This window comes from Ambystoma mexicanum, chromosome 11 (assembly GCF_040938575.1).
Source record: "Ambystoma mexicanum isolate Mex_15411 chromosome 11, UKY_AmexF1_1, whole genome shotgun sequence".
Classification (NCBI taxonomy): Eukaryota; Metazoa; Chordata; class Amphibia; order Caudata; family Ambystomatidae; genus Ambystoma; species Ambystoma mexicanum.
Genome location: NC_090934.1, coordinates 365,538,376 through 365,550,896, shown reverse-complemented (window position 1 = coordinate 365,550,896; position 12,521 = coordinate 365,538,376).

The window sequence follows — 12,521 nt, the reverse complement described above, 5'->3', positions numbered from 1 at the left end:
TTCTCCCCGGAATACTCCAGTTTCTTTGCGGGGCTGGAGGACCAAAATCATTTAAGATGGTCCACCTATAAGGCGGCCATCTTGAAACATTTTTCCATTCATAGAAATCCTCAAGAGGCTCGCAAGGCAGCCTACAATTTGCAATGTGGGGAGGATCAGGCCCCACAAGAATTTGTGCAAGAACTGAAACGTGCTTTTGCGCAGACCACCAGAAGGGTGCGCACAGACAGTAGAGAATTCATTAATACATTTTTTCATGCCTTGCCCAAATACATAATGACCCAGCTCGTGAGGGATTTTCACGAGAAAAGATCTTTAGACTGGGTCATTGATCAGGCTACCCGGATCTATGAGGTGCAGAAACCGGTGGATAGCAAAAATAATGCCCAGAAAAACCCCAAAGCCAACAGCACCCCTGCTGCTGCCAAGGTGGCAGAGGTAAAGGTCACCCCCTGTTTTGGATTTGGAGATGGGGGGCCTAAAAACCTACCTGCACCTAATAATGCTAGGCCCAGAAGGTCCTCGGGCCAGTCACAGACAGGGAGCCAGGGAGGCAGCCCCACAAATGGGGTCCCTCGCTCTCCTGATTATGTAAGTCCCCGTTACAAGGGAAATCGACCCATCCTGGGTTATGTGTGGACTCCTCCAGCCCAAGGGGGGGGATCCAGCCAAGCACCTAGCCCAGGGAACTTCCCTCCTAACTTCCCACCGGAGGGCAGAAATTCTCCAAATCCTGGGCAGAACTTTTTCCCCAGGTATCCACCCAACTTCCAACCCCAAAATCATCCATCCTTCTTTCCCCAATTCCCTGAGCCCAGACAACCTAATCCGGGAGAGGGAGGCCAAGGGTGGAGGGGTATCCAAATCTTCCCAACCAGGGGTACTACCAAAGAAGGGATAGCTACCCTTCCCGGGATCAGCCCAGGGGAGAAATCAGGCCCCGTATCAGCCTGAGCGGGTTTCCCAGTTAGAGCGCCAGGTTCAAAACATGGCGCGGGATCTGGGTCACATACTGAGGGCTCAGCAGAACCCTCAGATCGGCATGCCAGCGCAGCACGCACCCAACTCTGGACCTGGTGCCCCAGAACAATGACGGGGGCAGCACCCCGATAACTCACCGGTTCCCAGGGAGGAGGCACAAGGGGAAGGGGGGTGTAAAGCCTTGGAGGAAGCTTCCTTCCTCACTTGTAAACAGCCCCTGGAAACCCAGGAACCGGAAACAAAATCTTTTGCCCCTGAAAGTCTGCCTCCTAAGGAGCAGAGGGGGGGTAGGAGAAACAAAAGACCCAAACAGACTCAGTTTGAGGAGGAGGTACAGATCTTCCAATTTGAGGGAGAGGGATCCTCAGAGGATCCTGGGAAAAGGATCTTCTCCTTCAGAGAGGGGGGAACTCCTCCCAAAGAAAAATGGGTCCCTAGGGATGCAAATCCAGACTGGGGAGATGTGGAGACTGAGCTACCGCCGCCCACCATCTCATCCCAGAACCAACAGCAAGAAAATCCCCTGGTTCAAACCCATCCTGGTGACTGCCTCCAAAAAGGGGGGGGCGGCCCGGAACCGGAGCCAGGGGAACCCACAATGGCTCTGATCTCCAGTTGCCAACTTTTTATTTCAGATTCCCAAGGCTCTCCGCAGATTTCCGCCCAAATCTCTTCGCTAGCGATGTCCAAAACCAGAAAGTTAGCCCACCAGTTGTCCAAAAATGTGCATTATCTGTGCCCCCTTGAGGAGAAGGAGGGAAGATACTATGCCCCGGTACACGTACAGGGGCAGGGTACAATTTTGGCACTGGTGGACACTGGATCTCAAGCTACCCTTCTGTCCAGAAGGGCCTTTGATGAACTGAATGCAGGAAGGGGAGGGAATTACCAAATTCCTCTCACCTCACTTCCTGGACAACTCCAGAACTTTGACGGGAAGGAAATTCCCGTTGAGGGGACTGCAGACTTGGACATTAAAATTGGGCGGCACAAGTTGAAACACCCGGTCATAGTTGTGACTCCAGAGGGCACCCCTTGTTTAGTAGGGAATGACCTCCTGAGAAGGTTGTCACCCCTAATAGATTGTGTAAACAAGGTCCTCTGGACCCAGACTAGCCGACCAATAAAATTAAAACAGAGTGTCAACCATGTTAGTTTAAACGGCACCTGCCACATGGTTGAACAAAAATCTGACCAAGTAGAATTTCACTTCCAGAACAACCAGATTTCAGACGTGACAGTAATAGCAGTAGGACAACAGACTGGTGATGGGGGGTCCTCTCTATTTCTGAAAATCAACCTTCCTCCCAGTTTAAAGTGGTATTCCACACTGGAAGGAAACACTCTGAAATTCTATACTAATCCACAATCAGAAAACCCCACTCCTATAGTCCAGAAAGATGTGAAATCAGCTCAGAGCCTGGCTGATATTCAGCAAATTGGAGAGCAGTTGTTCATCCCTGTTCAGTTAAATGATGGGAAGGACTCTGTTCTCGCTCGAGTGTGTGTGAACAACGGTAAGAGCTTCATCAGCGAAGCCATGTTCCGCCAACTCCCAAAAGATCCAGCCATTCCCACCTTCAAACTGATAGACAAATGGGAAATGGACCTGGAAGCACCTGATTCCAAACATCTCCTGCCAAGCAGGTGTATGCTCAAAATCTCCATTGGCAACAAGAGCATAGTCCACAATTGTTGGGTCGTGCGAGACGTCCCTGCCGCCTTTTACTTAGGCAGTGACATTCTCAATCGCTTTGCCATTAGTTTGGACCTAATAAACTTCAAAGCTTGGTCCCGATTAGCAAATAATCCCATGGGCTTTGATGATCCAGAAAAAGCATTTAGGTCAGCTCAATTGCTACCTTATGCAGTTGAAATTCAGATTAAAGAGGAAGTCACCATCCCAGAAAGGACCCGACAATTCTCCCTGGAAGTGAAAGCTAAAAGAGGACAATATTTGCAAAACCCTGACGCTTACATACATCTAAATGCTTCTCTCCAACAGCAAGGGTTGGGGGTAAACCCAACTCCATTAGTCAACATAGAACATTACACCATTCCAATAGAGGTGGATAACAGCGACTTAAAGAGTATTACTCGAGCCGCAGGCACCATTATTGGAATGGCGGTTGATGACCGACATTTTTCCATCGACTTAGTAAATGAACTGTTAGGACCAATCCCCAAGGACTGTTTTGACAGTGAGGACAATACAACACCAGACAGGATTTTTACCCGGCATGGGGGGCACTTCGTGGTGTACACTTCCTGCCCCTATGGTAAGGAAGATGTGACTTGTGACTTCAGGAGGGATGAGGTGATTTTCCAAGTCCATGAGGGCTGCCTTTTCCACCTGAAGCCTCCAGTCCAAATCAGCACTCTGACCAGGGACTTCTCCACCCAGCTGGAGGAGGCCGCTGAAATAGCCAAACCAGAAGTCTTTCCAGGCTTCAGGCAGATGGTGGAAGGGAGAGTCAACCTAGCTGATGCCTGTGTGACTCTGGAACAAAAGCAAAAGTTGAAACAAGTTTTCTTGGATTTCCAAGATCTCTTTGCGGTAGACTCATATGACTGTGGCCGCACCGACATCCACACAACCACAATCCCCACGGACCCTGGCATGACTCCTGTGTTTGTGAAGCAATATCGCTTGCCTCTCGCATCAATGGAGTCCCTTACTGAAATAATTAAGAACCTTGAGTCCCGGGGAATAATCCGTCCAGTCCACAGCACCTTTAATAATCCGGTGCTGGGAATATTGAAGCCAAACGGCCAGTGGAGACTCTGTGCTGACCTTAGGGAGCTCAACAAACGGGTCCATACTTCCCGATGGCCTCTGCCCTACATTGACCAAGGGCTGGCCCAGATCCAGGGGTCACAGGTATTCACTGCAATAGACCTGACCAATGGATACTGGACTGTGCCTGTCAGCAGGGAGGACCAATACAAACTGGCTTTTACCTTTGGGGGCCAGCAGTACACATGGACCCGGACTCCCTTCGGATACCTCAACTCCGGCAATGAATTCAATATTTTCCTACATAAGGCCATGCCCGACCTGGGTGCGAGGGGTAACCTGGCTTATGTAGATGATGTCCTCATCAAAAGTTCATCTGTGGAGGAACACATAGCGGAGATCCGTTATGTTCTGACGCAGTTGAGGGCCGCCGGAGCAAAACTTTCCTTTCAGAAAGCACAGTGGTGTAGAACCCGTGTTAATTTCTTGGGGCATGAGATTACTCCTCAGGGCCTCTGTCCCCAGGAAAAGAAAGTGGAAGCACTTCAGAAATTGAAAGACCCCACAACTCTGCGGGAACTAAGGAGCCTCCTTGGACTGACTAATTACAGCAGAAAGTTAATTGAGGGCTACGCAGAGATCACCAGACCCCTGATTCATCTCCTGAAGGGGGGGGTCAAGTGGGAATGGGGTCCAGAACAAGCCGAGGCAGTAAGACAACTCAAAAGAAGCCTCTCACAAGCGCCCTGCCTAGCTTACCCTGTCAGAAACAAGGAGTTCTTCCTGGAGACAGGGTTCTCTAATACGTGCTTGACGGCAGTATTATACCAAAAGCATGACAAGGTCAATAAAGTAATCTCCTATGCGAGCAAAACTTTATCCTCTGTGGAGGAAACATTCAACGATTGTGAGAAGGCACTCCTGGCAACGGTGTGGGCATTGAAGAATTACCGCCCGTTTATCCAGGGGGAACACATCATAGTGGAGACTCCACACCAGCCTCTGCAGTATCTCCAAAGTGACAGAATCCGGGCCGGAAATGTGAGTAATTCCCGAATTACTTCCTGGATTCTGTCAATGCAAGGCTTTCCTGTGGAGGTCAGATATGGCCAAAACAAGAAGAGTCCCCTCGCGCAAGGTCTGGCTGACTTGCATGATTGTGCCAGAGAAAACTGTCTCGAGGACAAAAGTCTAAAAATCAAGGACAACACGGAGGCATACCTTAATTCCCCACACAAAGTCATTGAAGAGGACAAGTGTGAGGGAATGCCCACTGTCTATGTGGATGGATGCTCTTACCATGTTGACAACAACGGGGAGAAAGAACTGGTGGCCGGCGTAGGAAATGCATGGGTGAATGAGTCCCCAGAACCCTCCGCTGGATACAAAATTGGTCCCCGAAGTAGTCAGGTGGCAGAATTGATGGCTGTGCATCAGGCCATCATCACTGCTGTCCAGCATCAACTCCACGAACTGGTCATAATCACAGATTCGGATTATGTACGGAACGGGTTCGTGGAGCACCTGGTTAATTGGAAAACCAGAGGCATGTTATGTGCTAACAACAAACCCTTGAAACATGGGAAGTTGATCCAAAACATTGATGATCTGGTCACCTCGAATGAGATGACCATCTATTGGAAAAAGATCAAGGGTCATTCCAAAGTAGAGGGACCAGACAAAACTGGAAATGACTTAGCTGATCAGCTGGCCAAAACCGGGGCCATCCAAGGGGATCTAATTGAGATTGAGTCCCTGTTGGGGGAAATCCAGGTCACTGCTATCACTAGGTCCCAGACAAATGCTCACAACGACCTTTCAATTGCCCAATGGAGTAAGGAGACCCCTGATGCTGATTTGATTACCGCTCAGAAGGGGGATCCAATAATTGGTCAATTTTACCAACACCTTGAGGACCCTGAGAACTTTCCCCTGACGGATACCGATTACATTGGGAAAGAGGACCTAAGAGTGTTGATGAAATGTCCAAAAATGTTCCGAATCCAAGACGGTTTGTTGGTAAGGAAATCCAAAGCTGGCCACGATCAGTGGGTGGTTCCTACCTCATTCCGAAGCCTGATATTAAGTCACGCCCATGATGCGGCCACCGCCGGTCATAGGGGGGTTTCACACAACATTGGAAATCTTAAGAGAGGTTGCATACTGGCCACACATGGGGCAGGACCTCGACCAATACTTGAAGGGGTGTCTTGTGTGTGCACAATTTCAGCCATCATCCCTCACGCACCGTGCGCCTCTCCAAAAGAGGGGGATGACACTGCCATGGTCAGATTTACAAATCGACTTTGTAGGCCCCGTGATTCGCTCTGCTCGGGGGAATAAGTACATGTTGACTGTGACATGCTTGTTTACCAAGTGGGTGGAATGTCTCCCAGCCCCAAACTGCAAGGCAGAAACGGCAGCTGCCTTGATGATTAACCACATCTTTTCCCGTTTTGGTCTACCTCAAAGGATTGAGTCAGACAGAGGTAGCCACTTCACCAGTGAAGTAATGACAAAGATGTGGGAGATACTGGGGGCCAAGAGAAAGCTACACATTGCTTACAGGCCAGCTTCTTCTGGAGCAGTGGAACGCTACAACCGAACCATTGTGAGCATCTTAAAAAAGTTTGTGGCAGATTCTGGGCCAAGTTGGGATATCCGATTACCTCTGGTCCTAATGGCCATCAGATCTACCCCTTCATCTGCAACCAAAATGTCACAATTTGAGTTGATGACTGGGCGCAAGATGGTGCTTCCGCAGCATTTGCTCTACAGGACCCAAGAGCAGACACTGATAAATGCCTCCACTACTCATGAGTATGTGGAGAATTTAAGGAAACACCTTCAACATGCTTTTGCTTATGCTCAGCGGAATCTAGAAAGATCGGCTGATAGCATGAAGACCCATTATGACCTGAAAACTTCCAGGAAGGAATATCAGGTGGGAGACCGGGTCTATCTATACAACTTCCAAAGAAACCAGGCAAAACAGCGGAAATTTTTGCCTACATGGAAGGGACCCTTTGAGGTCATCGACAAGATCTCCCCTGTGGCCTACAAAATCCACATCCCCAAAGGTCCTTTGGCAGAGGGGGAAGACAAGCGGGTCCACATAAACCAGTTGAAATGTTGCCATCCCAGGCACACTCTGCAACAACTGGAGGAATCCTCTGGAATACTAGCGGGTACTGTCTCAGACTAATTCAGTTCCAACCATAAAACATACAACATCTAGTCTCTAAAATATTGTGATTTGCATGAAACTGTCTCTTAGTTATACTGTTTTTTTTTTTCAAAATAAGAATGTAATGTTTCGTTATGATGAAATGCATATGCTGCCCCACTATCTCAACAGTGGTGGAAAGACGTCTATGAGTAGGTATTGCCGCTCTTCCTTTGTCATCCTAGGAGAAAGAAAACCTTGAGACGGGCCAAGGAGGACGATCCGGAGACCGCGAGCAGAGACGCAACGGGCCCGGGGTACCGCCCAATCTTCCCATCAGGACCGGCGAGGAGAACCGATCGATCAGTACCGGATGAAGGAAAAGATGCTGAACTGTGCCATCTATTGGAAGAAGATGAGGAAACATCCCAGGTCTTGCGAGTCCCATTCGTGAAATAGAATGGCCATCGCAAGAGGGGGGCTTGTGGGATGTATTTACCCATGCATCCGAGCCCTACCTCAAAACTGTGCAGTATTGACATGGAAAACATCATGATGGCCAGAGCTTCCCAGAAAATGCACAGGGAAATGCATGAAGAATAGGCTGCCACTCATTTTTGCCGATCTTATGGGCACAGAAGGACACTGCCTAAAACCACCATTGGACTACCCACACAGTAGTCTGAAACCATTGGGAATGGAAATGCTGATTGCCAAAAGCAAACCCATAACTGTGGAGAATTCATTTTCTTAAATCCCAAAAAGGGGTGCAGTACCAGTACTCACCACTATCCAAAAGCCGGCGTTTTAAAACAACACCAGATTTTACTTTTTTGTAGAAAACTGAATAAATGAACCCAAAACATGCCAAAGAAAGACATTTTAAGAGGTGGATCCAATGTAAAGTTATATTCTGAAGTGACTTGAAGGTTTATAACAAGACTGGCTGAGCTGTGGATTTCAGCAGTTTAAGTAAATTTGGACTGAAAGACACTACAAATCTAAATGTTTAAAAGAAATGAGTGACCTACTTTGAGTGTCACATAGGTTGCAATTGTTTAAATGTCATAGTTTTAAACTTAGAATCAGCATCCTAGCTGCAAATGTAAAAAAATGTCTTGACTTAAACTGGGGAACAAAAAGTGACATTTTATCTGAAACCTGGCTTAAGGAACTGAATTCTGCCCACCAGCCACCCCCATCAGGAGTGAAACTTGAGTCACAGCTGTGTTCCCAGGCCTATCTGCCTTTTGCTGGCCACACTAAGGATATGCCATCTCTCTGATAATTGAATTAAGGGGAGCCCCCACAGAATACAGGAGCTCTGAACAAAGCCCTGTCCTGACTCAGGCAAATGTTTTATTGGCGGCAGTCGTAAATGGAGCTTCCTCCTGGAAGTAAAGGGGAGGGGCACTGCCTGTGAGAGCAAGCTGGCTTGGCAGAACTGGAAAAACCAGAAATTCAACCTTGTGCTGAGGAAAACCACACCCCTTTGGGGCCAGAACATAACTCTAAAAAGATTAATAACTCATAGAGCGGACATGTGGAAATTTTATAAATGATACCATAATTCTTGTGATTTTTCTGCCCACATTTTAAGAGGTTTTTAGAACCGGTGGTATGTTCAGGGGAGTTTTAGCGGAAAAGAGGATATTACTCAAAATGTGTGCATGTGAAAAATCTGACAGTTCATCAACTAATGTCCATACTCCTTGCGCACATGTGTGTAAATTTGGGGTAATGTCTGGTATTGCAAACCAGTTAAAAAGTGCAATATATTGCCATTTCTGAATGCAAGCTCCCAGGAAGAGCAGAGTTTGAACAGGGTATACCTCCTGTAATGCATGATGGGTGCATATGATTTTAAAACAATATGTACCTCTGCAAATATGTATTTGGTTCAAATCTAGATTTGTGTGCAAGTTGACAGGGGGAGTGGACTTTCTGCAGGCTGTAAAATGACATCACTCTGACACAACTTAGCTCCCCCAATCAGGGGAGAAATGAAAGCTTGGCCAATGATAAGTGGAGAGGGGTAGGGTCTAGTGATGCTGCACACACACCCATTTTGAAAACACATAAAAGCAGACAGACAGGACAGATAGGGACCTTCAAATCCATTTGCAGCTGGAAGCTCTGCCGGGAAAATCCATACTTTACCTCCATCAACCTTCAGAGAGCAGACATAGAGACTTCAAATCTATCAAATCTCCAGAATCCAGAGAGAGAGCAGACCCAGACCTGTTAGCAGAACCAGAGAGAGCTGACCCAGATCACTGTGAAGTGCAGAGACCAGAGTCCAGTCTAAAACCTGACCAGATCCATGGCGAGGCCCATTTCACTCAAGAATATAGTGTGAGTACCTAGAAAACTGTGCAGAACCAATCTCTTAGTTAAAATAATATAATCCAAGCTATTTTAATCTAAGTAGAACTGCCTCCTAACTGTCACCTGTCATTGATAGTGATAGTCTTTGTAGTTCCTCTGTAATCGCGTCCGGCGCATTCGCGAATTTTGCCGCGATTTGCAAATTTCTTCACGTGTAAAAATCTGCTGCTGCTTGCCTCCCATTTGCCAGAAATTCGTTTAACCTGCTAATTATCCCTGAATCATTGCTAGTGTGAGCCTGGACTAATATTAACTAGATACCACTCACCCTGAACCTCTCGAGGGAATTAAAAGCATTTTAACATATTTTCACTCCATTGCCAGCACATTTAAAAGCATTTGGGCCTGTGTTTTCAACGTCTGTAGTCTAAGTTGCTGGGTGAACTGAATCACATTTGATTGCATTTCTGAGAACTGTGTGCCCTCCTTCCATTTCCTTGCATAGCATAAAAGGGGGGGGGTGAATTGCACAAGAAAGTGATTACATTGTCTTTGCTGAAATTCTATCAAGTTATTTTCTTTACTGCATTTCATTCCACATTGCATCCATTGGAAACCATAAAAGTATTGTTGCTACCTTATCCATTTCATGTCAACTCCTTAGTGATTATAAAGAAGTGTGCTAGTGCCAGATTCTCTGTTGTTAATCTTTATCATATCAGATTAAGTGTGCTATTTAATTATTAATTTATTCTAAAGTGTAATATATATATATTGTTTAAATTATCAATTAAACCTTTTAACTTGCAAAACAGAACTACTTCTTGGCTCAGTGGGGTCAGGGGGATTCTGAGAGAGGGGTGTTATATAGGGGTAGTCATCCAGAACGCATGAACTGGACATAAAGATATATCAATAAGGGTTTTCATTCAGTATTATAGATTAGGCGTTGACTTAGCTGTAGTGTTGAATTGAATCCTCTTACAGTGAGAGTTATTGACACACAGATAAATCAGCCAAATGAAAAATGAAAGTCTGAATGGTTTGAATGATTTAAAGTTTCAACAAAAACTTTAAACACACACACATTTGAAAACCAACACTGAGGAAAAGTTACAGAAAACTGAAAAAATGCATCCATCTTTAAAACTAAGTTTGAGTTGGAGAGGCCATGCGGCTGCAGGGGAGAAACCGATGAGTGGCACCATATTTTAATATCAAAAACGTATTTTTAACTCTATACACAGTTTCTGAAAAAGAAGGAAGGGGCTGCAGGGGAAGGTGCTTGCAAGGGCTGTTTCATATTTTCAAGGATAACATAAAAGGCAGAAGAAGGAACATCACTTTAAACATCACATAAGTGAAATGCACAAACTGTCAATTGTAGGCATTGCAACAAACATATACAAAAAGTTTTCTAGTTTATGTGTTATTTTCGAAATTACATTTTCAAACTTTGGAGATTCACGTTTCAAGCGTTAAATTTTAAGAGCTATAGTCTGTTTATAAATAAAGTTTAGATGGCAAACATACATGGTCCACTCTCACAATATTGAGCATGCACTGGATTACAAACTGTTAGTCAATTGCTAATCACATGCTAAATGTTTTCATTTGATATTTGTTGTATGTTAATTTATGATACTTTTTTGTTGTTAATTCACACATTGCTCATGAAAAATATAGGACTGTAATAAAAAATTAAAACACTGTATGCCCTTTAAAGGAATAGTGTGCTCAAAAATAGTATTGTCCCGAGCGTTTGGGCAAACTGTGATCGATCGTAAAAACATTTCCTATGCACCTACCTTAATTTTCCTCATTTTTACACATGCGAAATCAGGCAGCGGGGCGCGGCCATCTTGTGCTAATCGTTTCCGTTGCTGCATCGCCCTAAATTGAATTGCCCTCGTGGCACTAAATCATATCCCCGCCTCTGAAGCTGACATCACTAGACGCGTATGGCCCATTTCACAATGAGAATGCACATCTCGAGTCAATGTTCTCTGTGCGCCAGCTAATGACATCTCTCCATGGAAATGACAGGACGCCTCTTTCCTCAATAAGTATCAAAAGACCGCTTCTCATCAGACATCAGAGTTGCTTTTTCAATCGTTTCAATGTCTTTTTTTGTATATTCTGTGACTTGTTTCTGCTCTGTTCAGCTATCTTCATTGCTCGTAGCCTGTGCAACCAGATACTAGTACTGGCATTATTAGTGATTGTAATTTTGTCGTACAATGGCAACAATACAGCCCTACCAGTATGAGCCAGAGTATTCCGAGGTGGAATTAGTTGAAAGAGAAAGATGCTGAAACGATGGGGCATTGGACGACAGTTGGGAGGACGAATCACCGGATCCTGAACCAGAGCCTATTCGCATGGAAGATGTTTCCACCTGGTGTACCTGCATTCGGTGCAAGGTCATGCCAACCGAGTAGGAGAACTTCTGCTGCAGAGAAACTATGGATGCTTGGCCTACATATCGGAAGACGAGACACAGCCACTATGAGTTTCCGAGCTGCATGACTTCAGGGCAGCCTGCCTCACACGGTCTGTGTTGAGGATTATGATGGTGCTTATGCACGAACTTCGCGCAACAATTCGCTCTCGCAATCCAAAAAACGAGTAAGTGTACTCTAGATGTGATATCACTCAGGCCACTAACATTTCATGTGTGTCTCCTATATTGTCATAACTTTGATCTATCACTGCCAAATGAATGTATTCTGGCAAGTCAATACATCTCTTGCGACTTTGGGAAATCATAGTGGTCAGCTTATGTGTCTTTCACGTTCAACCAAGAAACAATATTTCTCTGGGCCTCATTACCAGGCTGGCGGTAGCCGTGCCTGTAATACAGGCATGGCTGCCGCCGGTACATTTCTTTTCCAGTGCCCAGAAATGGGCAATTACCAGGTCATTACGGCCTTGCCGGAGCCAGTATTTGCCCATTCCTGGGCGCCAGAAAAAATTCTTCCCTATTCCCATTTGATCCCTTTAGGGCTCAATGGGAATGGGGAAGCTGGATGCACCGGCACTGTTATAAATGGTGACAGTACATCCGACATGCTCTGCTCGCGGGTGCCGCTAGGGCCAGGTCAGATCTGGTGGCTGCAATGGCACTCGCAGTTTGCTGGTCTGGGAACTACGGTACCGGCATGCTTACCGGTACCGTAGTTCCCTTACTGCCAAACTTATAATGTCGCCCTCTGTGCCCCAAATGTTATGGATTGCATGGGTGTTCTCTTTTGTAATGTGTCTACACTTTAAAGTTGAAGCCCATGTTGATTGATCCATGAAGTAACA